This window comes from Fringilla coelebs (genome assembly GCF_963513975.1).
Source record: "Fringilla coelebs genome assembly, chromosome: 3".
Taxonomy (NCBI): Eukaryota; Metazoa; Chordata; class Aves; order Passeriformes; family Fringillidae; genus Fringilla; species Fringilla coelebs.
The window spans coordinates 6,047,605-6,066,785 of NC_140030.1; the positions used below are offsets into that span (position 1 = coordinate 6,047,605).

General features: G+C 40.5%; 2 protein-coding genes across 5 annotated transcripts in view; one reads left to right on the forward strand and one right to left on the reverse strand.

The window, feature by feature from the left end:
* Window positions 1-3,089, reverse strand: part of SUPT3H (SPT3 homolog, SAGA and STAGA complex component) — a 253,578-nt gene extending 250,489 nt beyond the window's left edge. Inside the window, exon 1 of one of the 3 annotated variants that reach the window (XM_084203335.1) lies at window positions 2,836-3,089. The gene's annotated coding sequence lies outside the window, so the exon portion shown is untranslated. Of the gene's footprint in view, window positions 1-2,823 lie in introns of all 3 variants that reach the window. The other 2 variants (XM_084203336.1, XM_084203337.1) reach the window with 2 other exon arrangements.
* Window positions 1-19,181, forward strand: part of RUNX2 (RUNX family transcription factor 2) — a gene marked incomplete at both ends in the record, with an annotated part of 213,030 nt that overhangs the window by 34,387 nt on the left and 159,462 nt on the right. The window lies entirely within an intron of this gene.

Sequence of the window (19,181 nt, forward strand, 5' to 3'; positions counted from 1 at the left end):
GTTCCTGTTGCAGAAATCAGTGCTTGCCACCATAAGTATAAATTCTCTGGAGGAGAAAACATGTACCTCGATTGTTGTTCATCTATTCTACATCTAATTCAAGTAAAACTACAGGAAAAACAGCCATGGCTTTAATAATATCAAAGCATGAACATTAGATCTTTATAAGTTGGTCTAACAACGTGCCAGTAACATTCAGGCCACACAACCCCTTTCAGAGATCTTATAGTCACGTATGATATCCAGTAAGTTCCTGCCAAAATGCATTCTTGTTTACCCAAAAATAAACATTTCTCCCAGGTATACCTCAGTTCTGGGCTTAATCAGAAGAATTATCAATAGAGCTCTTCATTGTTAAGGGCTTTTAAAAATCATATGCTTGAGTGACATTTCAAGTAAAAAAGCCTACATTTCAGCAAACATATACTGGAAATCACATCTTCCAAACAAGCTCTTGACCGCTTTTATCCATTACTGCTACTTCTGCGATGGCTTACGGAGCTGTGTGAACTAGAAACTTTGCAGCTGACTCTGTGAAAGTCTGATTGTAATCAAACACGATACTTCAAACATATGCAAAATACAGGGGTAGAGAAAAGCCAAAGATTATTTATAAATAGAAATTTCACCTGTGATAGCTTGCAAAAGAACACTTACTAAGATTACTTAAAATTAATAATGACTCCACATAGCACTACGAATGCCAAGTACCTGAAACACAGATAGCAGATCAAATCAATACCATTTTCAGTACCTCTGACAGGCAGGTTTTTTTTTGATCAGCTCCAGATAAACTTGTAACTGAGTCACCACTGCACGGTTCCATGAGAACATAGGCCTAACTAATTTCCTTTGCTTTACATGCTTGTCTATCTACACATTTGGGTATTTCACAATTGCAGCAAGAGCATTAACTCAGTTATTTTCTATGGTATAATTAGGCTGCCTGGGTTTGGCCTCCTGCCTTAGAACACCCTTGCAGTGAGTGATGACCTAGAAAGACACTGTCTAGCTGGTCTCACTGCTCGAGGGCATCACAGCAGAACAGCACCAATGACCTGAACAGTGTTGCTCTATGCTGTTGTATGTAGGCAATTCTTAAAACGTTTGTAGCTTGCTAAATTAGAGCTTGCTTATGCTGACAAGTTACTAATTGACTAATCAGCTCTCCAACAGCTTCATTCTGTGCTACCCAGAACTGAGCCCAGGAGAGTAATTCAGCTGGTTATAACAGTCAGAGGCTCTAAAGGCCACAGAACCCTGTGAAACCTTAAGAAATGTCTTCAAATCCATAGATTTAGACCACAAGTTAAATGCCACTAAAGGATTTCTTGTTTACTTTTCAGAGACACAGCTATGAACTTTTCCTCCTGCAGTTTCAGTATATTCTGGTTCCACCTCAAGCTTTTCTTCATGATCATCATAACTAAGACCCTCTTTATCTAACTGAAAACTAACTTTTTTTATCTTCTACAAGCAGAGATAGGGCTTTCAAAAAAACTTCATTTTATCCTGTTACAGTTAGAAATGCTCCTTCTGGCCATCAACATTCCCACCTACAGAGTAACAATACACAGGATAAAAAGGAACCAAACTAAAAACAAATATGATTTGTATATTAATACCATGCAAATAGGAGCCTGTGTAAAGTCCACCAAAGTTAACAAAGGGACTACACTGCCTTCCACACCACTTGGATCTGGCCAACAGTGAAGAAAGATATGCAAAAAGGGAGAGGATGGCTGCACTGCATCCTGCCAAGTAAGCACTGCTGCCTTAAGCCAAAGGGAAAGCAAGGCCTGCACCAAGAAAGAGATTGATGTGGGAGTTACATAAAAGACTTCAAAAGAAAATTTTAGCAAAACACCAACACGGCTGCAAACCTTGAAACAGATTCACTTGTAGGAAATCAAGTGTCTCATAATAAATCACTAACACTAATGCCATACAGCAAACTCGCACTGTCTGCAACATCAGGCTCCTGCTCCCATTCCACAAACACAGTAATAAATATTTTGCATGTATACATGCTTTGTAGCTATCGACTGCAAATCATATATTTGTGCAGTTTCTAGGAACTTAGAAGTAGTTGATCAGTAAACAGGAAGTATAAAAGTATTCTAAAGAGGAAAAATCACTTATAGCTAACAAAGAGAAATATTCTTCTGGACTGTCAGTCCTAGGCTTTTAACATTTACCAGTAATTTCTGTGAGGACTAATACTTTCTATAAGGAACACTATAGACCTTATGAGAACATTCTGGCATATCAGGAATACCATTAAGTTATGGCAGCAATGTATGCACCCAAAATTTCTCATCAAGAATGAGCAGCCAAATGCATAGGATTCCAAATAAGGAATATCACAGAATTCCAGTTAGGGAATCACCACACTTGTTCAGGCAAAATAAATAAAATCCATTTCCTCCAGATGAAATTTACAACCTAGTCACATTTCACAACATCAGAGTGACACGAAGAAATTAACAACACCCAGCAGTACACAGTCTACTGCAGGCCAAGCTGTCACATAATTTTAAAGAGTATTTTAAAAAATTATATTTAAAAAAAAAAAAAAAGTCCTAGGAGCCCCTCCTAGATTAGTTGCAAGACGACAAAACGAACAGCACGGGGCAGGGTCCAACATAACACTGAAGGCCACCAGAAAACGCCGCGCCCCCGGGCCCCCCGCGCCCCCGCCCCGCAGGTACCGCGGGCAGGAACCGCCCCGCTAATGCTCCTGAAGGCCCAACAACGAGCAGCCTCACTAAGTTAATTAATAGCAACACACTCTCGAATTGCGTGCTCTCTCTGGTGACTCACTCAAAGGCTCACCCCTGGGGATGGATGGATGGATGAGGAGGCTGAGATGTGCAGGGGAGGAAGGATGGAAGGAAGGTGGGAGCAGCTTGTGGTGCCCGGTCCCCCCACCCCGTGTGCGGACAGCCGAGAGGGGAAAGCGAGGGGCAGGCACTGAACCTCGGTCCTTCCCCTCCACGCGCTGCCTGGACCGAGGCGAGAAACGAGGGGGACGGAAAAGCGGCGACAGCTTCGCGCTGTTCCCCCCGCCCGCCACCGCCGCCACGGCCGCTGAGGGAGGGGGGGTAAAATGGCGCCGCCCGCGCCGGGGAGGAGCCGGTTCCGCCACAGCGGCCGCCCCGCAGATGGAGGCGGGGGCGGCGGCGCCTCCCAGGGCGCGGGGAGGAGCCGGGGCGAGGCGGGGCTGCCGCCGCTCCCTCCCGCCCCCGCCCCCGCCGCCGCCGTGCCCCTCGGCCCGCCGACCGCCAGGAATTAGTGCGTGTGAATATCTCAACGGCGGTGCCAGGAGGATGGTGCCAGGCTCTTTACAGTGGAGCCCAGCGGACGAGGAGAAGTGGCTATAAAGTGAAACACAGCAAGTTCCACCTAGACATGAGTAAGGTCTTATTTACGTTGAGGGTGAACAGAACAGTGGAGCGGGCTGCCCGGGGATTTTGTGGATTGCCCCTCTCTGGAGACATTCCAAACCCAATTGGACGCGTTCGTGTGTCACCTGCTCCAGGTGATCCTGCCTTGGCAGGGGGGTTGGGCTGGGTGGTCTGCAGAGGTCCCTTCCAACCCTAACAATTTTGTGGTCCTGTGAAGAACACAATCAGTTAGGTTGAAAAAGACCTCTGAGACTGTCAAGTCCAACCTATGAAACAATCACCACCTTGTGAGCCAGGCCATTTCCCTCAGTGCCACATCCAGTCTTCCCTTAAACACCTCCAGGGATGGTGTTGCATGTGCTGCCTGATAGGCCACGACCACCTTTTCCTTCCCCTTTAGCACCAGGCATTGCTGGAGGGCAGCAGGAAGGGGTTTCGGGGCTGATGTGAGTCCAAAAAGCCTGGGGATTTTTGGGAGAGACAGCTGTGGGCGTACACAGGTGTCTGGTCTCAGCACAGGTGCCAGCCCACCCTCGTCTCTGCAGCACATCCTTGTACAGGTGTCCGAAAATAGCAGCACAAACAACAGCGACTTGTGCTCGTCTTTACCCTCGGAAACACCAATGGATCCTGCTACAGCAATACCCAGTTGTACTATTTCAGCCATGACATTAATAGCTCAAAGCTGAGCCATGGAGATTTAGGCTGGACATTAGGAAGCTACCCTTTACTGAGTGGGTAGTCAGACTGGAACAGGCTTATGGAGAGATGGTTGATGATCTTCTCTCAGTGTATAAGAGGCATTGGGACAATATAATTCTCTTTAACTTTGGTCATGCTTTAACTTTGGGTCGGTCCTGACATGGTCAGGCAGTCGGACTGGTTGATTGTTGTAGGTCCATTCCAGCTGAAATATTCTGTTCTTTGCTCTGCTGATTCAGTGCATTGGTGTGGTTACATTCCCATGTTTTCCTCTTGATTCCTGGCAATGGTGGCTTTCCTCTTCCTAAATCCTGCCAGCTCAACAGGTTGATGGGGACGGGCATGACTAGATGAGATGGAGCATTAACCCACCTTTCCTTTCTTCCTTTCAACCTTTTCTTCCTTGGACACCTCCTAATCATAGATTTCTGTGACTTTAGTTTGGTCATACTGCTCGTCACATGCAGGTTTGTTGGGAGACAGGCTGATGTGTGCCATGGTATAAAGTGGAACTAATAAATGGGACCAACAGAGGTAAATGGAGTAACCATTAGTGCTTTGAAAAAAAATCTTACTTTTCTCAAAAGTTTGTGGGGTGTATAATTTCAAAAGTTATGCTCTTTTACTTTTCCCTCCTTAGTCCCTTTTTAATTAAAATTCCTGCCTGCACACCAAGCAGTATTCATATCATTTTTCTAGGATTCATACTAAGAAACTGACAGCTTAGAGACTTTGTGATTTTATGTAAATCTCAGCATTTTACTTCTTTGGGGGTCTGGATAAGAAAAGGAGGAAGAAGAAAGCTCTGGCAACCACTGCAGTGATCTTAACACTCTAGGGACCATCTGAATTCCAGTTTAGTAGAAAGTAATCTTATTTTCTTTTTCCCTTAGCTGACTTCTGCTGTCCTTACTTTTTTTTTTTTTTTTTTTTTTTTGGCTACCACTCACTCCCCGTCCTTCTTGCTACTTCATATAAACATTCTGTCAGTCCCCTCTGCATTGCTTCCTCCCTGTTCCCACCTCCCACATGAGCCTCAGAAAGACGAGGTGATTCTGCAAGTTGCTGCTGAGTGCTGCCAGCCCCTCTCCCTTCTGCTGCTGCTGCTTACCATTATGGAAGTAAAGCTGATACCAGCCTGAGCACTGACAGCAACAGGGCAAAACACCAAGATATTATCCTGGAGAATGAGAGGCCTCACTCTGCTGATTCTTGCCTGCACAGCAAAGTTTTAAGTCGTTGCTGTGAGAAGGATGGCCTGAACAGTTCCTTCCTGTTATACATTTTAAAATTTCTGGGCAACCCCAGCCAAAGCCGGGATTATCAATAAGCATTTTCCTGGCAAAAAGGAGAATCAAAACATTCTGTCAGGTTATGAAAAGTACTGCAGAAAAACTCAAGACAACTCGAGTTTTTAGCCAAATTCTGTGATTTGTCAGAACCTTACATTAAACTGAGGGAGGCAAGGCAGCATATTACTGACATTTCTATACATATCTTTATCTATCTCAGAACTGATAGGACAGAATAATATAAGAACATAGAAAAACCAGAGAAATTACTATGCCAGTTCCAGATGGTAATTTTAATATGGGAATTTCTGGGATAATATGGTTGAGCATGTCCAGTGTGAGCTGCATAACTTCCAGGAGCTTGGATAGAGGCAGTGTGACTTGGTGAGGTGCCTGAAAAAGCACTGACAGAAACATTTCCTGACAAATTGTGTTGCTCTGCAGAACCCTTTTGCCTGCACAGCAGGTTACCTGTTCACAAGGGATTGAAGCTCCTGCCCGATGATGAGCTGGGCTGATGAGAGAACATTCCCCCTCTTGCCACTTCTATAGGTAATAACTCCTGGCAGAATAATTGAACAAGACAGATACCTGCTGGGTACGAAAAGTCAATATGAGAAAATCTGCTAGAAGACAGGACGAAGGAGCACTGAGGTGTCCCTTCTAGTACTGTGCCTTTGTCTAGCTGGTAAAAGTGCAGAGGCTGTTCCTTGCTCAAGTCCGAATTCTTAAAATACGTGAAAAGAGGGGAAAAAAACATGATCAAGTTTTTGCTGTGTATTATACAGAACTGAAAAAGGGCACATACAAAATTGTTTCCTCCTTCTCAGGTCACCTTTCAAATCATGAGGTCATTATGAACTGTCTCAGCACTTTCACAAACTGGAGTCTGCTCAAGCCATAATGCTTACAAAGTTTCACTTTGAATAGGCCTGATTTTCTCTGTCATTTGTTTTCACTTTTTATTTCTCTGCAGAACATAAAAAGTCAGAAAAAGATTTTATTTTCCCCCTGCATAGCATATAATTTACATCAATCATCCCAGGAGGTCAGTACCACTGGGGTGTCATTTAAATACAATGAATATAAAGTAATGAAGCTCTTGCTGGAGTGGATGGCCACAATTCTCAGGGAGAGAGAGAGTTTCCAAAGCATGTGGAGAAAACACAACGGGAGACCGAGTGAATTCATCACACCACAAAAATGTCTCCATCCTGTCGACAAAGTCATTAAAGGAAAATGAACCATTGTTACTCTAGACGCTTGCATTCCTTCAGCATAATAACCTCAGTATAGAAGCATTGGGGCAAAGAGAATTTGCACACACAGGAGAAAAAAAATTCAATCTATTTAAAAAAAAAAAAAATTCCAGATTATGTAATGAAAGAAATCCTCCATGCTCCAAAGAGGAGAGGGAGCCTCTGCAGAAGCCACAACTAATAAGGAACCTTATGCAGTGGTACAGGGCGGTTTCTTTTCCTCCTGCCAACAAGTCAAAGTAAATGCCAACCCGGACAATTTTTTTTTTCAGATAACCCACAAATTATGTTCTCCTTCAATTACACGAATGTTTCTACCCTTTGCTGATCCATAGCCATCCTGGTTTTTAAGATCCCTTGTTGAGATTTCTCCAGTACCATTTCCCTTTTCATATTCATTTACTTCCAATATTTTTTTCAGTTGCCACTAACGCAATCTGTGAGGAATGCAGGGATTAGAAAAGTTTACCGTGTTCATTTTTATTTACTTTTTCGGCAAAGGATGTCCAAATAAGAGAAATTGTCACATGTCTACAGTAAATCATAGCATATACCAGTTTATTAAAATAGATTGTACTTCTGAGGATCACCCTCAAGGAAATACCACTTTAAAGCCAACCACCATGCAACCCCTGGTCAAAAAAAGTAGCCTTAGAGAGCTGCAGGAGAAATCCCTCCTTTATTGTAAATTATTCCGTGGTGTGGCAAAGACTTCTTTACCATACTAATTAAAGAAGAAATATGCTAATTAAATTATTACCTTTAATTGTCAAAACCATATAGCAATGTAATGGCTAGATTACTTTTTTTTTCTTTAAAATACAAAAGAGGTACCTTGATTTAAGCAAATACTGAAAGGGAGATCTGTTATTTATTTTTAGTAACTGTGTGGAGCAGGGAGCCTACTAAAAAGGGAGCAACTTACTGAGAAAACACAGGCCAGAAAAGACCAACTCATACCTGTTAATTACAACAAATATGCTCACAGACAACAGCAAGAATGCCATTTATCCATCATTTACAGCCACTGGAACGCAGGGAAAGGAATTGGTTTGCTGGCAAATATCCCAATTAATTGGGCGTGCTATTTATTAGGGTGCTGATTAAAGTGTACTCTGCAATATAATAGTGAGTATAAAGTTGCCAACTCTTGTTCACTCCAGACTTGTGGGGATGAAAGCAGGAGAGTAGACTAGCACAATATGAAAATAATTATGTATTCCGTGCCAAAATGGATTTGAGACAATTCCAATGGCTGGAAGTTAAAGACCTGGAGAGACAGAATTAGGCAGCCCCATGATCTAGAGGACAGAGCTTTGTTTTGTGTAATCCAGTTGTGACCAAGACTTTCAATCTGTAGTAGCCATTTTGGACATGTATTAACACTTCTCTCAGAAGCAGCCCCATAGGCACGCCCTTAAGTAAGCAGCATATGAATTAAACGTAAAACAGGATAAAAGCAGGGTTTTGTTCCCAACTGATCTGAATCAATGCACTAGAAGGAAAACTACTTGAGGGAGGCCCTTTTCCCAGCCACTGACTCCTCCAGCCTGTCCAGTTAGCTGCCCTTACTAACACTATGCCTTAAATAGTACTTGTTTGCTGTGCCCTTTTCAAAACCATGGCTTCCACAAATGGGGCTGGGAGTTGCCACACACAATCAAGGAAGCATATGCTAATAGTTGTATGTTATCTGAAGTAATGGTTGAGGTTTGATCTCAACCAAGATAACCACCAGAGCAAACCAAAAACACGATTCGTAGCAGCAAAGAATTTCTTGCTCCTGCACCACTTTTAACTCACCTTCTTAGTACTGAGGCAAGACCTGGATAGAAGGCCCAACTGGCCATGATTATTAGTGAGTTTAACGTGCTTTTGTTCTTACCACAGAGGTCACAGCATTTTGGCAACATCATGCATTGCGCCTCTATAGCCAGAGATATTCAAGTATGTCTCTGGTTAGAGAACTCCAGAAAAAAAACAGACTCTAAAAGCAGAAAGTGAGATTTGGTGAAGAGTCTTTCTTATGAAACTGACTGTGCCCAAAAAAAATGCAGCTTTGAAAAGAGATTTCCAGCAGTATACTGGATATCCTTGTCCCCTAAGAATGAGAGCAGTAAAAGCAGATGAAGTGCCAATTCTCCCATGGAATGTAAAGGGCCAACACTTAGTAGCCAGAGACTCCTCTAGCTAAGGGGCAGGTAGCAAGGTTGGCTAAATGTCCAAATGGATTTCAAGGAGCTCCCTGAAGCACAACATCAAGAGAGACTCATCACCCCTGTAATCACACCTGCCCATCACTCTGGCTGTCCTGCCTGCCAGCATTTCACTGGAACCACTGCACAAAATGCACAACCAAGGGAGGGCAAGTCGGACTGAACCAGCAGTGTACCAATTACCCTAAAACCAGGATTTATTCTGGCAGCTACCATATCAGGAGTAGATTTCAATGGAAACCCAGTCCCCATGGTCGAAGCAGGAAAGAAACCAGTTCCTCCAAAAGCAAACCTCTTTGTTTGGCCATTAGATTTGCTCTATAGAAGCCATTTGGGAGGTCTGAGCTCAGCTATCCTATGTCAGGTCCTCTGGGCTATGTTGTTTCCCTCCACCTGCCTTTCCAAAGCACCTCACACAGATCCTGACTCAGATGTGCCAGATCCATGGTGATTTTTTAGGTAGCCCAAGGCAGCTGTAATGGCATTGGAAGCTTAATTTTAGGCAAGTGAATTGAGCCTTAGGTCGCTATTGAGTATCATGGTAGCTTAAATGGCTAGCATAAATATAAACAGTTACTTTTTGTCAACCAAATTTAGGTGTCTGAACCTGAAACTCAGCTCTCCTCTAGCTGTCATTTGTCCAAGGAAAATAGCAGTTATATATAGTCACTTTTCACTTTAACATGAGATATACAAATTGGAGTATTATACTGCTTGAGGAAAATTTGCAGGTTTCTGAATCCTTTGTATCCTTAGCAAAAACACATCTGGGTCATTTGCCAGGGAGAGCAGGTGGGATCCTCAGGTTAACCATTTCCTTATGACATGGTTAGATTATTATGGACTCCAATCATAAGCCTTCGGAAGGTAAGCGAGAATTAGCCAGAACACCGAGCTTTCTTCTGCAGAAAAAAATACAAGCAGAAGACATTAGTTCCTTCAGGATTGCATATACCTATAATGAAAGTTTCCAGAATCAGTCCATTCAAAACAGTAATTTCTTGAGATGTAGGAATATTGCCAGCAATTTGCATCAAATTACTACTGGACTGCAGAATAAATAACATCAGCCACAGGTTGCTAAAGATTTAATTTCCTTAATGTTCTGAAACAAATTCATGTTATTTGACCATGCAGAGCAGGTAGAATGCTGAGTTTATGGTTCTCTAACACTTCTTACTTCTCAAGGTGGGTGCCCAGTGGTGGTAATCTGTGTACTTTAGATATGAGATACAAATATATTAGAGAAGCTTTTTTTTTCCCCACTGAATAAATATTTAAATATTTAGGGCCAAATTCCATTGCTAAACATATGAACACAGCTCTCTTTGAGCTCATTGGACTGGTGCATGTGTATCTAAGGGCAGAACTTGGCCCTTAGGTTTTAGATTTTAGCACCAAGCTTCCAATGTAAAATAACGTGTGATCTGTAACACACAGGAAAGCAGCAAGACCTGGTTTTAAAAGCAGGGTACAATTACATCTTTCCATCTTTCTTTTGGATAAGAAGTACTGCTTTCAACAGAGGTCCTGAGAATATCCTTACCTCTTCCCCAGACAGTCTTCCTTTTGTATAAGGTGCTCCTCTGGCAGCTGTGGTCATTCCTGTAGCTCAGAAGCAGAGCAGGATACTTTTTTATTTCTTTGCAACTTTTCTCCAATTTCCATTCTGCCAGCTTCAACTCAGTGTCATGATGGAAAATACAGAGCCATTTTAAAATACACTTACACTAATGATTTAGATACGGTTTTTAAATTATGAAAAAGTCAGGATGTTGATTTTAAACTATACACAGTGTGTTCAGATCAGCCAAAGGACATACCCAGTCAACCTTTCCAATGAGCCAGTATTACTGCTGGGATCAGCTAAAGCATTTTTACTGGGAAATGTCTATGGAGTGCCAAACAGAGCTCTTGAATTGGGAGAGATTCTTTCCCTATGCTTGCTACCTCTTTTATCCCTTGTTTTTAAAGTATTTTACAATATTTAGATTTTTAAGTGGTTTTTGCTTGTTTGTTTTTTTATTTTTGTTTTGGTTGGTTGATTTTGGTTTTTTTTGAAGTCTTACATTCATCTACCATCCAGGGCCAGGAAAGACATGAAATAGCTGCATGGTACTCATGCAGTATTGTGTGACAGGACATGCAGTGTGATGGAAACCTCTACCAATGCCAAAAAAAAGGGAGACAATGCCAAAAAAAATAAAAAAGTGACAATGACCAAAAAAACCTCAACTCAAAAGAAAGAAAAATATCCCACAAGTGTAGTGATTGACCCCTCTAAATTTCTTCAGGATTTCAAAATTCTTCAAAAATTTCTCTCTCCAATCTAACATAGCTTTGTATTTTATCATTATGAAAAAACACTCAGACTGTTATCAACTCTGTGAGCCTGCTGAACAGTTCATATATTTTAGTGGGTTTTGTGACAGTCAGAATCTTGTTGGGAATTAAAGTTTTTGAGGGATAGAAGGCTTTTGGAAGATTTCTTATGAATTTCACTGTCTACCTTTGATTCCTTTTCTGTGGTAATAAGCTAATGCTAATGGCATCCAGCACAGCAGAGAAAGATCTTGCACAGTTTTAAAGTTTTTTCAGATGCAATTATAAGTGAAAGTGGACTGCTAGCTTCCTCCAGCCTTTTTAAAATCCTGCACAGATAGACAGACAGACAGATTAAACATTAATCCTTCTAAAAATGTTTCTCCATTTGTGGTCAAAATAGTATTTTATGGCATTTATTGCAAAGGTCAACTAGAAGTTGTTCTGTACAAAATAGCATCTTCTTTTATCCACTTGAAAAATAACTTCTGTTTCAGTTTCCTTCCTCATATGCCAGCTTATTCTTTGCATAATTGCAAAAATAAATACCACAGAAAAAGAAAACTTCTCATACAATCCGCTTCTTATGGATTATACTATGCTGCTTCCACAGAACTGGTCAATTATTAATGAACATCTAGCAAGTAGAGATACCCGACCCAGTCTAGTTTGGCAAAATAGTTTCTTATGTTTTTTCACATGGGCTCAGAAGTGTGCATAGTGTGTGGAGAGCCTGCAAGATTCAGCATTATTTATTATGTCAGCAGCCTCACGTAGTGAGAGCTCTGATCATTGACTTACAGCATGGGTATTTTCTTCCACTAACTCTTCTTTAAATTAGCATAATCTTTGGCAATTGGCTTGTGGCCTTCAGTTCTGTATTGCTGTATTGTAGATGATAAGGGACTGTACATTAAAAGTCCTGCTCACCATATGACATCCTGCAAGTGTACAGCAGCACAGAAATTCTCAGGCCATGCTGTCAGAGAGTGCTTTGCACTATCCCAAGGTCACTGATTGGGCCTTTTAGAGCATGGATATTTTGGTAGGTATGTACCTGCCCCAGAGAAACAACGTGTTCTTGACAACTGCTGTCAAAACGCCCACCCACTCTCCAAACATCTTGGAGCAGGGTTGAAAACAACTGCTCATCCACTGTGGACAAAGTCAGTGAGTTCAACACCTATTGTAACAAATTCTTCTGTACACTCCAAGGCAAATCCCATGCAGCCTTCAACAGGGCTATGTTAGCAATAAGCTTACCTGACCTTGTCCACACCAGTGAGGCAGCTACTTTTACTAGTACTTGAATGGATCTGAGGGTGGAAAACTATTTTTTGACACCCCTCATCACAAACAGGTCATTCTTCTAGAGAAGGCAGAGCCCCAGTAATATTACAAGCCCCACATGCTGAAGTACAGTGGGGTGAGTTAAGGACAAAGGATCATCACTCAGAAAGGCACTTATTAATTTTAAATTCAAAATACTTTTGTTGTGGAATGTGGAATTAATGAAGTTTGCATTGATAATTTCACATATGATAGAAGAAAATAAGCAAACACATTGTGTGTATCTATTGAATCAGGTAGACTTAACAGCCCAGTTCCCCTTTCACACCAATGTAAATCAAGAGAGAGAGAGCTGAAGGCCACTGAGTTTCTTGTACATGAGAAACACGTTTCTGTAAACATGGTAAACCTTCTTCTCACTTTTTCTTTTCACTTAGTTTTCATGACTGCCTTAAATAGTTATAATAAATAGTCTCTATTGGATGCAGAACATAAAATGGAGAGAGGAAGAGGAGCATGGAAGGAGCATGATGATGGGAATACAGGGTGGGCAACCAGGAGAAGCAGTGTCTGTCCCATTCTCATTTACCCTGAGATACAGAGCAAACAGCTTTCAGACTTATTAAACATTCAGAAGGCACTGAGAGCTCTCTGTTTATTTCAGATGTGTAAAATGCCATAACTTGCCAGTAAATGGAGCTGGGCATGCAAGTGCGTGCATGAAGGTAACATATTAGTTACAAAAATTATAATTGTCCTATCATTATCTTTTCTTTCTTTCCTGAACCAGAGTAAATGTTCCATTATCTAGCAAGAATCTCATGATAAGTAATGTTAGAAATAGCTTTTTCTTTTTCATTTTTAGCTGCCAACTGTCTATTTTAGACATAACATCACCCTTTACTGTAGGCTTCCACATAAAAGCAGCATGAACAGTAACGTCTCTAAGAAAGCATGAATGATTGGCTGCAGATTCTTTACCAAAAAGGGAGTTTATTTACCCCACACACGTCATAAATTTTGTTAAAAAAACTATCAGTGGTAATCTACATGTGGTGTTTAGTAAATAGAGCTTTCCTCTGCTTCTCTCAGTCCATGTTCTTCAATTGTCAAAAACAGTGGAAGATGGGTTTTTTGTGCCTAAAAATACAAATTATTCCAGCTCTCTAAAATGTAGTGGAAATAATGAACTGAAAGACTTAACATGTTCTTCACCAAGATGGACATTTGGACATGGAAATATGAAAGGATAAGGTGAGTAACTGGAAGCAGCAAGTTAGCTGAAGTCTTGCCTCTGCTTCTCTTACAAGAAGCAGTACCTTATTCCATGAAGGCTCCCATTGAAATCAGGGGAACTGCTGACAGTATAAGCATTTTCTCTCTTTTCTTAACAAATTTTTTATAAAAGAAAAAAAAAAAAAAGAAAGAAAAAAGAAAAAAAAGGAGGGTGGGATCAGCCTTTTCATGTAACGGGCTTTTATCTGCTCAAAAAATCGCGCTAACCTCAGGGTGCCAAGTGCAGTATCTTTGAAAGCATTCCAGGGATGGGAAGAGCTCCTCTATCTTCTCTACTACAAAGGGAAGCTTGGTAGTAACGAGAGCTGCTATGGTCTTCCAAGAAAGCTATTGCATCTGCTTTGCCCCCTCTGAGGACCTCTTGCTTGTTCTTTCTGAATACTTCCAGGTTATCTCGTTTGTCTTGTGTTTCAAATAGGAGAACATTTTAGTGACTGTTTTTATGTTGAGTTTTGTGAGAAGACAGAGGATTCTCCCTTGCTTTTCAATATGTGCATTTAATAAACTATATAAATATTTATATAGTAAACTAGAATAACAGGTTCTAGTATTGCATCACATAAGCTCCTAATATCATAATGCTCCTAATATCTAAGGTCAGACAACCTTGTTCACATTTGAATGTCTACTGTTAATGGTGAAGATTTTAATTATTCTTGATCCTTCTAGGGCCAGACCAGCATTTGAAACAAATACTTTAGAACTTACCATGCTTATCATAACTGAATGATGAAGTGTGTTGTGAAAGAAATGTCCAGAATTTGTACATAACTATTTTTTCTATCACTTCAGAACAGACTACTGAAAAAAAATTGGTAGAGAACTTTTACTTCTGAACTAAGAGTATAAGCCAGATTTCAGCCTGTAAGGAATTTTTATGGTTGAATTATAGACTTCTAAAAGACACAATTTAAAACTGAACTGCTGACAGTCATTCTGATTACATTTTTTCTAAGCTACTATTAACTAGGATGAGACCTTAAAGGAGGAATAGATCCCATCTCTATCTGCTGACTCAAGAGTTTCTTATCCTTTCCTCTAAAACAGTGCAGCCTACTGTCAGGGACAATATTGGTCAGACTTGACTGACTACAGATCCAATCCAGTCTAGCAAGCCCAGCACTGCCATGGAGGCTTTGCAAAATTCAGCTGCCAACTCCTCCATCTGTACCGAGCACGCGCGAGAAAAACCTCAACAATTTTCAGCAGCTTCTAACTCAGCCAAGTTCGGGTGGATCCTTTGGTCAGGGACAACAAAAAGAATTTATCTCTTTTTTCCTCCTTATTCCTCTCCTACTCAGTAAAACTTCCCATTCCAGCTCTGAAATAGATATTGGGCTGAAATCTCAAAATGTTGTGAAATGATGTGTTTTCTCTTAATGCCGATCATAGAAGTAGCAAAAGTATTTCTGCTGAAGGTATTTCTGCTGCAAGCTCAAAAAATTCAGCTTGAGGCAGACTGAGGATTGAAAAGATCATCCTGAACAGCTAAAAATTGGCAACATTATGTGAGTGAAAACAAGGTCTTATACTGGAAAGTGGTAGACAAGTTTAGCTGCAGATACTGCTGGCAGCTTCACCTATAACATTTGTTCTGCCAGATCTTTGTCTTCTCTTACTAGAGAGAATCATTCCTGTGATGTCTAATGTTTTGTCACCTGTGCTTATGGCTTGTTTTGGGACTGTCACTGTTGTCTCCTGTGACTTGACTGCCAATTCCACAGCACTCCACTTAAGGGATTGCCCCACATTCAGGGGCTGAAAGCCACACCTCATGTGGGGCACACGCATATTTCTGCTAAGATGTATGCTCAGCATTTTCAGGATTACATTATGTCGCACCATAAATATGGTTATTCTTGATGCCTTGGTCTGGCCTAAGTGAATTTTCAGGAAAGAAAAGGCACAAAAAGTTATTATGGTCCTTAGAATGTTGGTTTGCTTTGCCCATTATGCTTGTTCAATATTTGCCATTACCATATGCTTCCTTCTATTTCACTCCTGTAGACTGCTCCATCTCTTCCATAGTTGTCTGTTTCCATCCTTTTTAGAACAAGCCTGTCACCATTCAGCATTTTTCTAATACTTCAGCTTCAAGTCTTGTGTTATTAACAAAGGAATTTTTTTCCTGCCATCCATGCTGTTGAAAATAGATTTACAATGGGAATCATCATCATTGCAACACTGAAAGAGTAAATGCAAGGACCTGGTGCTGTGCTTGTGGTTAGAAACACTAAAAACCCCTCTCCCACTTAAGACTGATTTACATCTTGTAGTATCTTCTGCGTGAGCTTTATGGAGCTTGTATCTGGCCAGAGAGCACTTCATTAGACTTTTAAAAAACAGCATGCAAATTTAGGGACTCTGCAAGGTTCCAGAGGTATAAACACTTTTTAATTACAGCTATACCACCCACTTTCCCCACAGTTAGTCAAGAGAACCAGTTTTCACTAAGGTCAACAGAATAAATAACCGTGAAGTTTCTGGCTCATGCTGCTTTTGCATATGCTGAAATAAGGAAAAAAAATATCACTTTTTAGCCTTTATATCTCTAACACAATATACTGATTTCATCTGAATTCATCCAAGGAAAAAAAAAAACAAAACCTTTTCTCACTCTGAAATTAGTTAAACTGAAGCTGGAAGGAGAATTAATGGAAAGAGACAAAGTTGGTCTTGCCATGAAAAATGACAGCTTTCCCCTAATTATGAGGACCCTAGCAACTTCCTAAAGCTAATTTTTAGTTTGCATTTTGCAATCAAAAAAAAAAAATTGGAGAAAGACAGGCCATACATTTTTCTAATCCTACTACACATTCAGGTTTTTAGTGCCAGAAAGCACAGGTCATACTTTCTCTTTCCAACACTGTTACAAGATGACAAGTAGGCTGACATTTCTTGCTCCTCATGATGATGACATTGTCATTTGCTGCTTTAAACCTCTCTGAAATATGTGCAATCCCAGTGGGGCATAAGAGGCTGCAGACAGGGAGGAAAATGGGAGAACTCTACAGTAAGACCCACACCATAGGCTTGCAGTTCCCTGCTTAAGAGAAGCAGAAAATATATCATTTAGGAAAAATTCAGAAGCAGTAAACTTCGTTGTTTGTAGAGCCCATGTTTTGCTGTGTGCTGTGGAAAAGCCAACAGTTTTTCAGCAGGGACAGGGCAGGTTTCCTACAAGATTTCCAAATTTTTTTCCTGGTATTATTGGGTGCCAAGCCCTGCTCATCTGTGGACCTCTCAGAATTTATATACTTATTTTTCTATCTCAAAATGTATATGGGTAGCAGTTAGGGCCGCATTCTATACTGAAGGAAAATTTGCTAAAAGTCTTGTCTGAGATCCCAGAACATTCAGCATCAGATCATGAGACAGAGCACAAGAGTCTCAGCTCTCAGTCCTCATTTCCTACTGAAAATGCTAGGAGGAAAGTAAAATTCTCTAGTTTGTTTTTTTTTTAAATGCAGTCGTTATGTAGCCTATCAAATCTTTATGCTTTTGTTTGTATCAGGGACTATAAATGCTAAAAAGCAGTGCATGATGCTGAAACATTAAATGCTTCAACCAATTTCAGGACACAAAGAATCTTCTTTTATCTGGGCTGCAAATCAGTGGGGCAGAGATACAGTAGTTAAACAAACCATGGTAGTCCATAGTCTGAGTAAGAATGCTGCAGTTACAGAACTCATTACCACACGCCTACTTAGCAGACCGAATAACGTGCTAATCTGGAGTCACTATTTGTCATACTTAAGAAAGAGCAAAGAATAGCTGGGCAAACAGTCAACTTCCAACCAAAGCGAAAGTAAAGCGCTGCCAAGAGAGACTGGAGCTTATCTCACCCCTATTGAAATGAATGGAAGTTTGGGCAAAACCTGCTCTAGCATTAAGTTTACCTAAGTTCACATATTTTGGCTCGATGTACACTTTTACGAGTGAATAAAAAACTTGAGGAAGGTAGATGTTGGAAACAGGAATATTGGCAATTCTTTCACTATAGAAATAATTGCTGACATTGCTGTAGTCGGCCTGGCTAAAAATATCAAATACAACAACAAACCCAGTGAACCCACTCATTTATTCCTGTTTCACAAAGGCTATTTACATACACAGAGAGGCTCAAAATAAATTCTGTATTCATCATATTTGCAGCACATTCCAGCCCAGCAAACTGGCATCGAAACTATTTATTTAGGGAACATCATCCAGGTTAGAATCTTTCATATCTGATAATTATTTTTCATCTTGAGCACCCAGTACTTACAACAGGAGCATGCTGGGCCCATGTTTTAGAAATATGACGGTAAACAAACTCAGTGCTCTTTAAAACATTACTTTTTTGTCCAAAAGCAGTCTAATTATGGCTGTATTCATAACACAGTTAAAAGTGAAAAAGCTAAAAGACAATATAAATTGCAGCAAGCACAGCTATACTAATGAAAATTCGATACTGTAAAGTGGATCTGAAGGTGTTTGTTGATATAACTTGCAGCGCAAGCAAATTTTTTCACCAACCTCCTACAATTCTCTAAGATCTTAAAATATGACCCATTTTGCAACCAGTGCTAAAATTCCGAGAAGTTCTGAAACAAAACCCAAGGAAAGCCGAGCAGCAGGGTTGCTCTCCATTCCAGCCAAATCCAAGCCAACGTTCCAGATTATATATATCATAACATGAATGACTTCTTCTGAAAAATCCCATCCAGCTTTTATATAGGTCCATAAACATTACTGGTACTTTTATTAATTTGTCCATAACCATTTAAATAAAATTCTAGAACTCTGAGACGTGATCTGTTCCAGACTGTAGTAAGTTTCTGTTAAATGTGTAAATGTTCAGCAGAAAGATATTTTTGCACGGAGACTGAAAATCAGCTGTGCCAGATACCTGAAACTTTGTTAGGGGACTCAGTGGAAAATTTTATTTTGACATTATAAATAACTCTGGACTATTTTAAGTGACCTTAAACTGGTAGCTTCCAATGACTTATTTTAGTTTATTCGAATTAACTTTTTATTTTATTTTAGTAGGAAGAGAGGTGACTGTAAAATTTTTAGTGTGACTAATTAAAAGTGGAAAGGTATCTTCTTGTTTGAAATGAAATAAATCATGATTGTCAGACTTATATAGCATTTGGATTTAAAACAACTCCTTGCCTTCTTTCTAGCGCCTTTGGAATGGCTCTTTGGGAATGTATTAGAGCCAGCTAAAGAAGGGGGGAAGGAAGCCAAAAGAATCTATGGACATAAATATTTTGCCAAAATAAGTATAAAAAAAAATTATTTTCTGTATGACAACCGCAGCAACCCAGAGCTTCTGTCTATATACTAATCCATATAGGTGATGAGTAATTGTGCCTTGGAAACCCCTGTGGCCACTTTTGGGGACCAGTA